The sequence below is a fragment of the Lagopus muta genome, chromosome Z (genome assembly GCF_023343835.1).
Source record: "Lagopus muta isolate bLagMut1 chromosome Z, bLagMut1 primary, whole genome shotgun sequence".
NCBI classification, from domain to species: Eukaryota; Metazoa; Chordata; class Aves; order Galliformes; family Phasianidae; genus Lagopus; species Lagopus muta.
In genome coordinates, this window is record NC_064472.1 from 41,290,445 (window position 1) to 41,302,759 (window position 12,315).

Here is a 12,315-nt window from a genome sequence, read left to right on the forward strand (position 1 = left end):
AAAGTGTGATTGATGTTTTCCTCTACCTCCACAGATTACCTAGATTACAATGAATGCTTCAATCTGGTACTAAGTGTGGTGTGTTTATATCTATTCCAGTTCATTCAAAACTCCAAATATTTTTTTTAAATGCTGCCCATTAGAAAAAAGAAAAGCACCCTTTTGCTCGGTGCTGAACATTTACTTTTGTTATTGATTTATGTAGGACTTGAGTAAACAGAAACTTAATAAGGTATGCAGTGTGTTGCACAGACAGATTTGTACTTCACAATGAACAGTGATGGAGTATTTTATGAAGCTGATAACAACATCCCTTATTGCTTTGGGAAAGTCTCTCCTTCAGGAAAGAAAATTCTGTGTTTGAAAGAAAGGCAACAGGAAAAGCAATATTATAGGGGGAGTGAAGGAAGCCATTCAAAGAACAGATGCTTCTGTCCTAGGAGATGGTGTGGAAGGTAACCAAACATGGTTGTCTTTAGACTGTGTATCTCCTTGACATAGGCCCCTACTTCTGCTCTTACAAGAGATTATTTTAAGCTAGGAAGAGTGAGGTCAAACACTCTTCCAATATTTTTACAATTCCCATCTATGAACATTTGAACAATTACATCTATGAACATCTAAGTAGCACGTTTTCTTCCATATTGATATACAATCTTTTTAAATGGCCTTGGCATGCTTTTGGCCTCAAGAACTTCCTGTGATAATCAGTACCAGAGCTGAATTATGTGTTGCTGTCAAAAATATTTCTTTAAACAATATCATTTTCCCATTTTTTTTAAAGATCATTACATAATCTCTTATTTTTAATCTCCCTTAGTATTATTTATGGCTATGAAGATCTTATGAAAATATAAATGAAAATGCATTTTTGAAGAAATGAAGATTGAGTCAAAATGTTTTCATGGGAATATCACTGTGAGGATTTTTGATTTCACTTTCTTATGAAGTCATCTCACTCCATACAATAACATACAAAGTAGGCAACTGCATTTGTTTTACAACTATTATTATGAATGCTAGTTAAATCAAAGAATTTTATGCCAGAAGGATCAAAACGGTTCACGCCTGTGCCTTGGGCAGCCCTACTTGTTATCAGGTAAATGAGATTGCATGTTTCCAAATAATCCTCGTGTACAGACAAGTATTCCTACTGATCATTAAATAACATCATTCAACTAAATTAACTGAAAGCTTGATGATTTAATGATTACAATACACCAGATTTATGAGACTGATGAGAACTGGACCCTAAAAAAGATGCATCTTTACCTAGAAGGAGTATGGCTGACATGCCAGTTGCTCTATTATTGGAAAAGCTATATATTTTCTGTATTTTTTGGGAAAGCTTTTTGAGCTGCTTTCTTGCTTTTGCTGATTACTGAACTTAAAATTGAAAAAGATATTCACAACACTAAATTCCTATTAAAATTAGCATGAATGGCACAAACACATAACAACACCTTTCCTTGCACGGCCAATTTAGCATCTGTGTAAATTGGGTTTCCTTTATGAAGCTGGGTATTGAGATGTCTAACATTTTCAATAATCTAGTTTCAAAAAAAATTTTTTTTGGTTAATATTGGGTTGTATCATATTTTCTAATCTTAACACACAAAACTGTTATCTTCACATATAGGCAAGATGCATTTTTTAGAACAGTCTACCTTTTTCATTTCCATAACATTTGTTTTCAATTTTAATTATCGTTAAAATCAGTTCTATTTAATGCATATTTACAGTCACTCCTCTGGTGAAAGAAGATCAAACCTCATTAAGAGATGCTGCTACTGGATTTCTTTCTATATTATTCAACATGTCAGGCACATTTTGAAGTGGAATATGGTTGCGAAATTAGCAGAAATATTAAAAAGTGATAGCTGTTCAGAAATGATTCCCCAAGATGTTCAGAGCAGTCAGTGAGTCCCTTCACACTTGTTATGTTTTAGCACATCTGGGAAGATCACAACACGCTGACATTGCACTCTTACTCTGCTCAGAAAGGGCTGTGGGAGTCAGTCCATTAACCACACTGTTCCTGGCCTCTGTGTACTGAGACTGCTAAAAGCTTTGCCAGTTACCAGCTGACTCATTGAAAGTGGTCTAAAACCCTTTGAAAGAGAACAAAAAGTGCCACTGTGGAAGCTGAGGCTGGTAGACCAAAAGGCTGCGTAGTGTTCCCCATGGTTGAGTAAGGATGAGGTAGAAACCCATACTCCTGGGGATTGTACTCACACCTGCAAGGCCTGCTTTCTTTCTCAACCACCTGCATCTTGCTATGCTGGAGCCATATTACTGAAACCACAGTAAAGATTTGAACGTAGTAAAGAATGCGTTTTGTTTCATTTTCCCCCTGGAACTTGATCAAATCATGAAAAATGTAGGTTTTGTGGGGGAGGGAGAGAAAGGGAGTAAATCCCTGCCCAGGCCTAATCTTTTTGTTAGTCCCTTGAAGCTCAGAGCAAGAGCAGCTGTTGAAAAGTGCAACTGTCTTTTCCATACATGATTAAATATAGCTAAATACCAAGTCCTATCATCAAGGGGTCAGTTAAATGTAATTTCTTTCCGCTCTGCATACATGCACAGAGGGAGCTTAAGTCCTCTCTCATCTGTTTTATTCATCCTTAAAAGAAACAAAAGCACACTGTACAGTATTTTCTAATTTGATAGTATCTTTATGGGATTTTAATATCCTTGTTCTTGCCAGCTTCAAGCCAGACCAGCAACAACTGGAGCTACAGTTATGAGCTGCAGCTGTTTGGGGCCTGTAGAGGTCTGTCCCCAGGCTGGAAATTTCCAGTGCAAATGCAGGGCAAGCTCTTGCATTCTTAGCAAAAGTTCAACCTTCTGCAGGCAAAACCTGGGCTGCCCCCAAAGGAGTGCTGGCAAAAATAAAACAGGTAGAGTAGGAAGTCTAGAGCAGAAAGTGGCAGGGACTGCCAGCTGCCAGCCTGGAACTGAGCTCATATCAACAGTAATCAAAGTAACCAGGATTAATTTCTTCAGGGAAAGTCTCATCTGCAGAAACTACTCAGAATGGCAATCCTTAGGTTTGAATGTGCCACCTCTGTATAGGGGAAGATCTTGGAACAGATTCTTCTGGAAGCTATAATAAGGCATATAGAGGACAGGGAGGAGATACGAGACAACTAACATGTCTTCACCAAGGGCAAGCCCTGACTGACAAACTTAGTGGTCTTTTATGTAGGCATAACTGTGTCAGTGAACAAGTGGCCATCTGGCATCATGGCATCAGAAGAAGCATCAGGTTGAGGAAGTGCTCTACTCTGCACTGGTGAGGATTTACCTCAAGTATTATATCAAGGTCAGACGGAGGTGATTAATGGCTCTGTGTCCAGGTGGAGGCCGGTAACGAGCGACATCTCCCAGGGGTCTGTCTTGGGACCGGTGCTTTTTAACATCTTTATCAATGACATCGATGAAATCGAGTGCACCCTCAGCAAGTTTGCTGACGACACCAAGCTGAGTGGTGGGGTTGACATGGTAGAAGGAAGCGATGGCATTCAGAGGGACCTCGACAAGCTTGAAAGGTGGGTCCAGGTGAACATGATGAGGTTCAACATTGCAAAGTGCAAGGTTTTACACTTGGGCCAGAGGAATTCCAGGCATTTATACAGACTGGAAGGAGCGGTCTTTGAGAACAGCTCTGTGGAGAAGGACCTGGGGGTCTTGATAGATGAAAAACTTAACATGAGCTAGCAGTGTGCCCTTGTGGCTCAGAAAGCAAATGGTATCCTGGGCTCCATCAGAAGAGGGATGGCCAGCAGGGACAGCCAGTTGATTGTCCTTCTCAACTCTGCTCTTGTGAGGCCCCATCTGGAGTACTGCGTCCAGGTCTGGAGCCCCAAGTACAACAAAGACAGAGAGCTGTTGGAGAGAGTCCAGAGGAGAGCCACAAAGATGATCAGGGTGCTGGAGCAGCTCCCCTATGAAGACAGGCTGAGGGAGCTGGGCTTGTTCAGCCTGGAGAAAAGAAGTCTGTGGGGTGACCTCACTGCAGCCTTTCAGTACCTAAAGGGAGCCTACAAAGAAGAGGGGAATCAATTCTTTGAAAGGGTAGATAACTGCAGGACAAGGGAAAATGGTTTTAAGTTGAGGGAGGGGAGATTTAGGTTGGATGCCAGGGGGAAATTCTTTACAATGAGAATAGTGAAGTGCTGGAACAGTCTGCCCAGAGAATCTGTGGGTGCCCCATCCCTGGAGGTGTTCAAGGCCAGATTGGATGGGCAGCCTGGTACAATGTTAAATGTGGATACTGGTGGCCCTGCATGTGGCAGGGGGTTGGAGATCCCTTGAGGACCCTGACGTCCCTTCCAACCCTGGCCATTCTATGATTCTGTGATTCTGTGACAGGCTAGGAGGACAGGCTGAAAGAGCTGGGGCTGTTCAGCCTGGAAGAGAGAAGGCTTTTGGGGAGACCTGAAAGAGACCTTTCAGTATCTAATGGGGGACTGTAGAAAGGAAGAGGGTCTTTAGGGTCTGTGGTGACAGGACAAAGGGAAATAGTTTCAAAATAAAAGAGGGAGATTTAGATTGGATATAAGGAAGAAATTTTTACAATGAATGTGTTGAGGCACTGAAAAAGTTGCCCCAAGACGTGGTGGATGCCCCATCCTTGGAGACATTCAAGATCAGGCTGGACAAGACTCTGAGCAATCTGATCTAGTCGTAGGCATCCCTGTTCATTGTGGAGGCTTTGAACTAGATGGCCTTTAAGGGTTCTTTTGAATTCATATGATTCTTTGATGATTCTGTAATGATGCATAGGACAAGCATGGAAGATTTGGAGGGCTCCTCTGCTGACCAGAGCTATTTCCTTCTTACTGCAATCAGAGATGGGCTGACAACAGAACTGGGCCTTCAGAATAGATCTTTAAAATGTTTTTGTATAGCTTATAGCTTTCATAACCTTTACATAGAATCACTATGCATGATTTCCTCTCATAGGAAATCATAGCCGTAGAATCTTCATATGTTCCCAAACTTATGCAGGTAGAAAAACTGCCTTCTTCTTACTTTTCTAGAAAACATTCCATCATCTTCTTGCTCAGTTCTGTAGTGACTTTTTTAACTCTCAACTGCGCTGTTAACCTGATGGAGTTTTATGATTCTGTACAAACCATATTCAACTTAGACTGTGAGCTGGAAATGTTAGTGAGATTTGATGCTGAGACCGGCACATTAAGTTAGGGAAATACAGACCACTTAGTCAGTTCTATAGATTGCTAAAATGTTTACTGACTAGACAACAGCTTCAAAGTCTTGATGTGACTGTTGTGCTTACCCTACAATTGATATCTCAGTATACTATTGGGCATGCAGTGCAGGACAGTTCAGTAAAGCAGGTTGTGGAAGCTGTCACACCAATCCTCCCTTGCCCCTGTTGATAACTTCTGCTTGCACACTGTTTCTGTGAAGGATCTGAATCCTTCTAAAGAATTTGAATCCTTATCTGATGAAGGCTTTCTCTTCACAGAGTAATAAGTTTAAGAGGAATTCAGGCAACTCTGACACAAAGAGAAATTTTCAGCATGAGGATGAAGAAGTATCAGAATTCACAACACTTCCTTAAGCCTGACACTTTCTACAGAACATAATTTCATCTGCTCAAAGGGACATCAAAGAAATCTGTTGGTTTTATACTAACACTTAAAAACACAAATTAATTTTAATTTCATAATACAACTCTGTGGTAGCTGCTAAAATTGAAGGAAGAATCATGAAAGCAAAAGTGTGTCATTCCATACACAAAGTATCTCAGCCAATAGTATTCTGATATTAAATCTTGGCTTATTCAGTGTGCAAGGTAATATCTTGTCAAACTAGACTTTTTTTTCCTAAGGTTTCAGCATTAACACTCCCTTAATTCTCTTTTAAGCATAGAGATCTCAGCATCATGATCCACTGTAGCTTTAATAATTGCTTGGATTCATACTACAGACTATGCCCTGGTTTCTATGCTTAACTGTTCTTTCATCAGTTGCTGCTGTGCGCGTTAGACAAAGCACATGTGGACAGGAAAACAGATGGGAAGCATGTTTAGTGAAAATATGTTGAGACAGCTGCTGAGTTTTAAGGGCTTGTCTGTGCTAGGCAAAAAGGTGCAGCAGAGAATCAAGTGGTTTCAAATGTGATGCAATTGTTGCAGTGCTTGTAAGACACACAAGCAGACCCTAGAGCCTTTTGTCTGGATCAATTGTGCAAAAATGCCATGAGGATATATCTTATGTTACTGTCACCTCTGTGTCTTGTCCCTGACCTTGCTGTGCCTATGTCCCTGACCAAGCCAACCAGAGTTCTCTCATTTATTTCTTACTCATGACTCTAACATCTTCTGGTTCACTTGATTTCTCTTCCTTCACCATGTGTGCAGTGGTTTCATGTAGTGTGTCCACCTGCTTTGGGCATTCAGGTGTCCAACACCTTTTCGACATCTTCCTGGGCTTCTCTTAGGATAGAGACTCTACGGTCTGGAATCAAAAGGAAATGATGAACACTTATGACTATTTTCCAACAGCAGCTCTTGCTGGTGCTTCTTGTGGTGACACTCAGTGATGTGTCACTGCAGGTGCCACAACTTGCTCAGATCACATCAGGTGAATAAGGTATTGCAATGTCCACCTGCAAAGCACGAAGGGAGAAACTGTACGGGCTGGCCTCTCCATGCCTGGAGCAACTAAGTCACAAACTTAAAGCTTCAAGTGAGGTATTTAATCTTTTGTGTGCATTCACACTGCAATAAACTCTTTAGTTATGTTATAATCCTCTACTATTTTTCAAAGATCCTTCACTACAGAGGTTAAATGAGAATAATATTCTTCTACCCCTAATTCAAGTACTCGTCTAACTTGCAAAACACTGAGAATTCAAGAAAGTCTATGAAAAAGCGCCACATGCCTTTATTATGCAATGTGATGCAAACACAGCTTTTTGTTGTACTTTCTGATGATTCTTTCTCACTGTATAACCATTTTTGGTGCTGATTTTCTGGCAAATTCCAAATCCTGTGAAGTGTCCCTTAATCCTTCTTTTATTCTGAATATCTGAATGTTAGAACATTTCCTTTCAAAAAAACAGGAACCTTCCAGGAGTAACTTCAAAGTACACAGCCACAGTTTCCACACACTGGATGCAGTATGTACCATTTGAATTCAGCATTTGTACTGACTTGATTTCCAGGTGGTACTAAGTGAACGTGCTTTTGACTAACAGTATATTGCTTCTGACTAAAAGTGTATTCTGACCTACTGAAATCTTGAATGAATGCACAATATTCTTGCCTGATGGCCATCTTAAATAAAAGCCAAAAGAACTAGTTTTAGAACAGATTTAGCAATGCATAGTTTAGAATTCAATAAGTGATAAACAATATTAAATTGTGCATTGTGATTATTTCTTTCATTGCCAAAGAAAATGTTTTTAAAGTTCTGCATATGATGTATGATAGAAACTCAACGTTTTTTGCTGGTCCGTGTCTAAAAAGTAATGCTATCACATCTGTAAGTCAGATATGTAGGCTAATTACATTTATAAGAGAAAGCATCATAAGTGAATAACATATGCCAACCTTTGTTTTGGCAGAAAAGAAAAAAATGTGACCACTGAACATCATGAGACAGGTTTATTTAAGCTCTTAGCACTAGTAAGCTAAGGGCTATGGGATCTGAGTTTAAAAACTTCCTTAGAGCTTAACTCTGAAATAAAAAGTGACAGAAGTAGGTATCTAAGATAGCAAGTTGTGTCAACAGACCATAATGGGATATATTATTTTGATCTATTCATTTAATTTCTGTGTTAGTAGATAAAGAACATCATTAGAAACATTTTCCCATTTTTATTGTCAATGAAATCGCTTAATAAAATGTATATGATGCTTAAAATATTTCTTTCAGTAATGGTTATCTGTTATTGCTCTTACAGAATCAGCGAAGTTTATGAGAGTTTCTTGCCAGAGTTTTTTTTGGAGAAAGAACGTTATTTTTCTATTATTTATATGTAGTGTAAGTTGAGAAGGAACACAAAATAATGAATTTAGAATGATGATCTGTTTAATGGCTAACAAAGCAGTTTTAGTCTAAGATTACCTTTCCATTTGTATTCTAAGAAAAATGTCATAAGTTATTGCTTATTATATTTGTCTAGCCTTATAGTAAGCCTAGAAATACAGGATATTCTAATTTATTCTTTCTTGCCTGCAAGTGAGTGCAGTACCTATGTGCATCTCAGCTTCTGTATTTCAAATCATTAACACCATCTTAGTGAACCTATTATAATCCCAACTACATATCTTGGAAATATTAGCGAACAGCTAACTAATCAACAGAAAATTGCATTACTGCATGTCAAGCAATCTGAAATAATTGAAAAAGTCAGTCGAATATGTGTACATTCCTTTTCTGATAAATTACTATACAGTTTTTTAATAGTTGAACATTTTAATGGAGTATGAAAATAACTATGACCAGCTAGTTTCTAGAATCTTCCCAACTAGTTCCTCTCACTTCTTTCTTCAGTGTTCAGTGGCATAAATTAATCAGCACAAATTTTGGAGATGCTCCAATCCTGCAGTTTCCTGGAAGATTTTGAAGGAGAGAGAAAGTCTAGTAGTATTAACCTAGCAATAGGGAAACCAAAGTTTGCTCTCTCTCTTATCAAAATCTTCTGGGAAATATTTTTCGCACTGTTGCTCTCTAGACTGTCACTATTTACTGATGGCATCCAGAAGACACATTCCAAGCCCTCCCTCTTCTGGAGGAACTGGAAGAGACATATTTTAGTGTTGGTTTTGAGAACTATAATTGGCTCATCGTACAGTTCCATGGCATACACAGCAGGACTCCAGATGCTGCAGTGATGAGATTCCTCATGTTCACTGCTCTGGTCCTGTGGGACAGCAAAGACAGGGAAATACACATTTATATGAACCTAGGCAAGGATTTTTAATGATGTATGGATTTTAAATTAGTGTAATTATTTCATGCTGTTTGGAGGGACATAGCTCTTTTTCGAAAAGTAACTAAAAAAAGAAAAAATATTTAGAAAATAATTTCACTTGTGTAGTGGGTGTTAGTCGATGCTCCTTCTCTTGCAAAAATGCTCAAGGTCAAAGTTGTTTCCCAAGCAGAAAGTCATAATGAAAGCAGGCAGCACACTGCTGCAAAAGGCTGGAAAAAAAGATCACCACAGTCTCAGAGCTGGTGGTTATCACAATCTGTGCCCAGCACACATACTGCTCCATCTCTGCTTTATGCTCACAACATTCCCTCTCATCATCTGCAAAGAAATCAGCAGCAAAAAGTGCATTTTTTTTTACCTGTGGTCACACAAATGCATAAACACTTTCACTGATGGCCATGCTCTCCGTATCTGCCCATCTGAGGCAGCAAAGTCCGAGACAGGAAAGATGTTATAGGATCCTGTCTGCCTGATGCATTCGCAGTCCACTCTGGATGGGAATGAATACCAGATGTTGGCATGCTGTGAATGCACCTCCAGCCCACATCCCAACCCCATATCGATCACACTGGACAATGCTGGCACCGAGTGGGGGAAGTTGTGGGTTCACTTAGCCCAGGGGCTGTTGGTAGACCAGCGTGAGAACAAACTCTCCAGGGAAGCTGGTGGTAGAAAAGCTCTATTTTTGTTGCAGCAAAAACTTTTCTTCTAATGAAAAATAACATGAGCAAAACAAACAAACAAACAAACAAGAAAATAACAGGAGGTTAGAAAAGCATATCTGATCCACTTTAAAGACTTCACATGAATTTTATCTTAAAACAGTGCCTTCTGGAAGGAAATTACTGTTAATTTAGCTACTGTTAATAGCTAAAGAAAAGCAATGAATATTCCTTTGGCAGCATGCTCCTTTACGATGACCCAGTTGTCAGGAAAACTAGAAGATGTGAAAGGTTGCACAGACATTCATTTTGATGTTGAACACCTTGTTTCAGATCACTTTAACTGTCTGGCAGAGCTTTAGCCAAAGTAATGCTGAAATAGTCCATACTCAAACTATCAAACAGATTTTGTTGCACCATTGCTGTGTGCAGACAGCTCTTGGTATGTATACATACATTTTGTGTAGAAACTATGCTTCTGACATCTAATTTCTTTTTTGTCAACAACTTCTTAATGCTAGCATCTAGAATAAAAGTTGTCATTAATTTTCTTTCAGAAAGACTGCTTTACTTCAATTACCTGTTCAGGCTTCACCTAATAAAGGACATCGTTTATTCTTCTAACTACAATCCTCTTGTAATCCTGAAGATTTTGAGCGTACCCTTACAAGAGAATCTGTTTCTTTATCAGTGTTTCTTCTCAAAAATCCAAGTTTTCTTCTTATTTTTTGCTTTCATGTGAACAGAAAAAGCCTCTTCCTTTTATCCTGATTTATAACCCTGTCAGAATAATACAGAGTTCCCCTTCAATTCATGTTCCCAATATTCCTTCGGAGGAGTTGATTGTTTTTCCCTGCCAAACCACTTGGAATTCTTTATGTGGAGTGTCTGTAACTGCAGGGTGTCTAACCCATCTGTTGCAGTGTGTTAGTTACAGTTGCCCACACCTGTGACTAAGGGCAGGAAGCTAGGAGCTGCTCCATCTCCCAGGTCAAGTTCTCCTTTACAAATCTATACTGATTTTGAAACTTAGAAGTTTAGCAGGCTGGAGTTGCAAACTTCATCCATTTGGACATTTCAAACACACACAGACGTAAGTAATCTCCCACTAGATACTCATCTGCACCATCAAGCCCCTAAATTACATTGTAAATGCATTGCTTAGGGTTCTCTTTCCAGTAGCAAATTACTTAGAAACCAGTCCCATTTTTTTTTCCTGAATGTATTACTTGAGTATTACGCATGAAGTGCTTTGGCAGAACTGTATTCATGCTTTAAGATATTTGGAAAATGTTAATTCAATCTGCTCCCTACATGTTGCTCATGGGAGCAGCCAGTCACCTGCACCACAGAAAAGAAGAGAAGAGAAGAGAAGAGAAGAGAAGAGAAGAGAAGAGAAGAGAAGAGAAGAGAAGAGAAGAGAAGAGAAGAGAAGAGAAGAGAAGAGAAGAGAAGAGAAGAGAAGAGAAGAGAAGAGAAGAGAAGAGAAGAGAAGAGAAGAGAAGAGAAGAGAAGAGAAGAGAAGAGAAAAAGTTTAGATGCCTGCATATACTTGAGGAAGTTTACTTTCTAAAAGACTTATGAGCTAATGAATAACTCAGCATGAAAGGTGGTGTTGCCTGTGCTGGGAGGTTGCATATATCAGTTACTTTATTTATTACCAGATTCAACTTTTAAATTATGTTAGTTTCTTAATTTTTAAAATGAACTTATACACTAAAAAAGAACTACCATCTGGTTAGTTGATATCCATATTTTATGGCAAAAAAAAAAAAGGGGGGGTGGGGGGGAGAGGGGTGGGAGGGAGTGCTTCAATCACAAAAGATTTGCCGAACTGACAATTTCTGTGAAAACATTTCAGCGAAGAGATTTCAGAAATGAAATGAAAACATTTCAGAGATTTCAGCAAAGTGAGAAACAGGCTTTCCTTTCCAAAAATAGTATTCTGGCAACTACTGGCTTTCATGGGACCTCTTCACCAGTACTGCAGCATTTTATTTTACAGAGAAAAAGAGTACTTCTAAAGAAGGTCTGGCAATGGTTTGTCTCCTTTTACTGGACTGAAAGATGAGCACATATACTTTTGTCTGTTCTGTGGCTTTTCCAAAGACCGACTGTACTTCTGTAAAATGTTCCAGGCTGGCTTGGTGCATTATTAAGATAATGAGTGTTTAGCTTCCCCAGCATCACTTTCTGCCTTCTTCAGCACAGTACCCTCCTGGAAAACCATCTGAAGTCCTGTTCCTCTGGAGTAAGAAGGTGGGACAAGAAGAAAGCTGCTTGTCTTTTTACGCTTGTCTACCATAAACATATAGAGGATTTTGCATTCTTCTCTTTACAGAGATCTTAGGATGGCATTAAGGCTTCTACTAGGATTATGACTTTTTTTCCCAACTTGACAGACACAGAATGCTTGAGCAGATGAGCTTATCAAAGTGAGGAAAATATAGATGTCTGTTCTCTTATCCACAGTGAATATGCCACCTTATTTGTAACAAAGTAAGATCTTACACATTGTAAGTCAAGAGCAACAGCACAGAGGTATAACAGAGATGTTAAGACAAGCCAGTGGAATTTCACTTGCACGTATTCCTTATTTCCTGTTCCAAATGTATTTTTCATGCTTTAGATTTACCGGTTAGACTGGCCCTATGGATTGGTCAGTACAGAGTCTTCC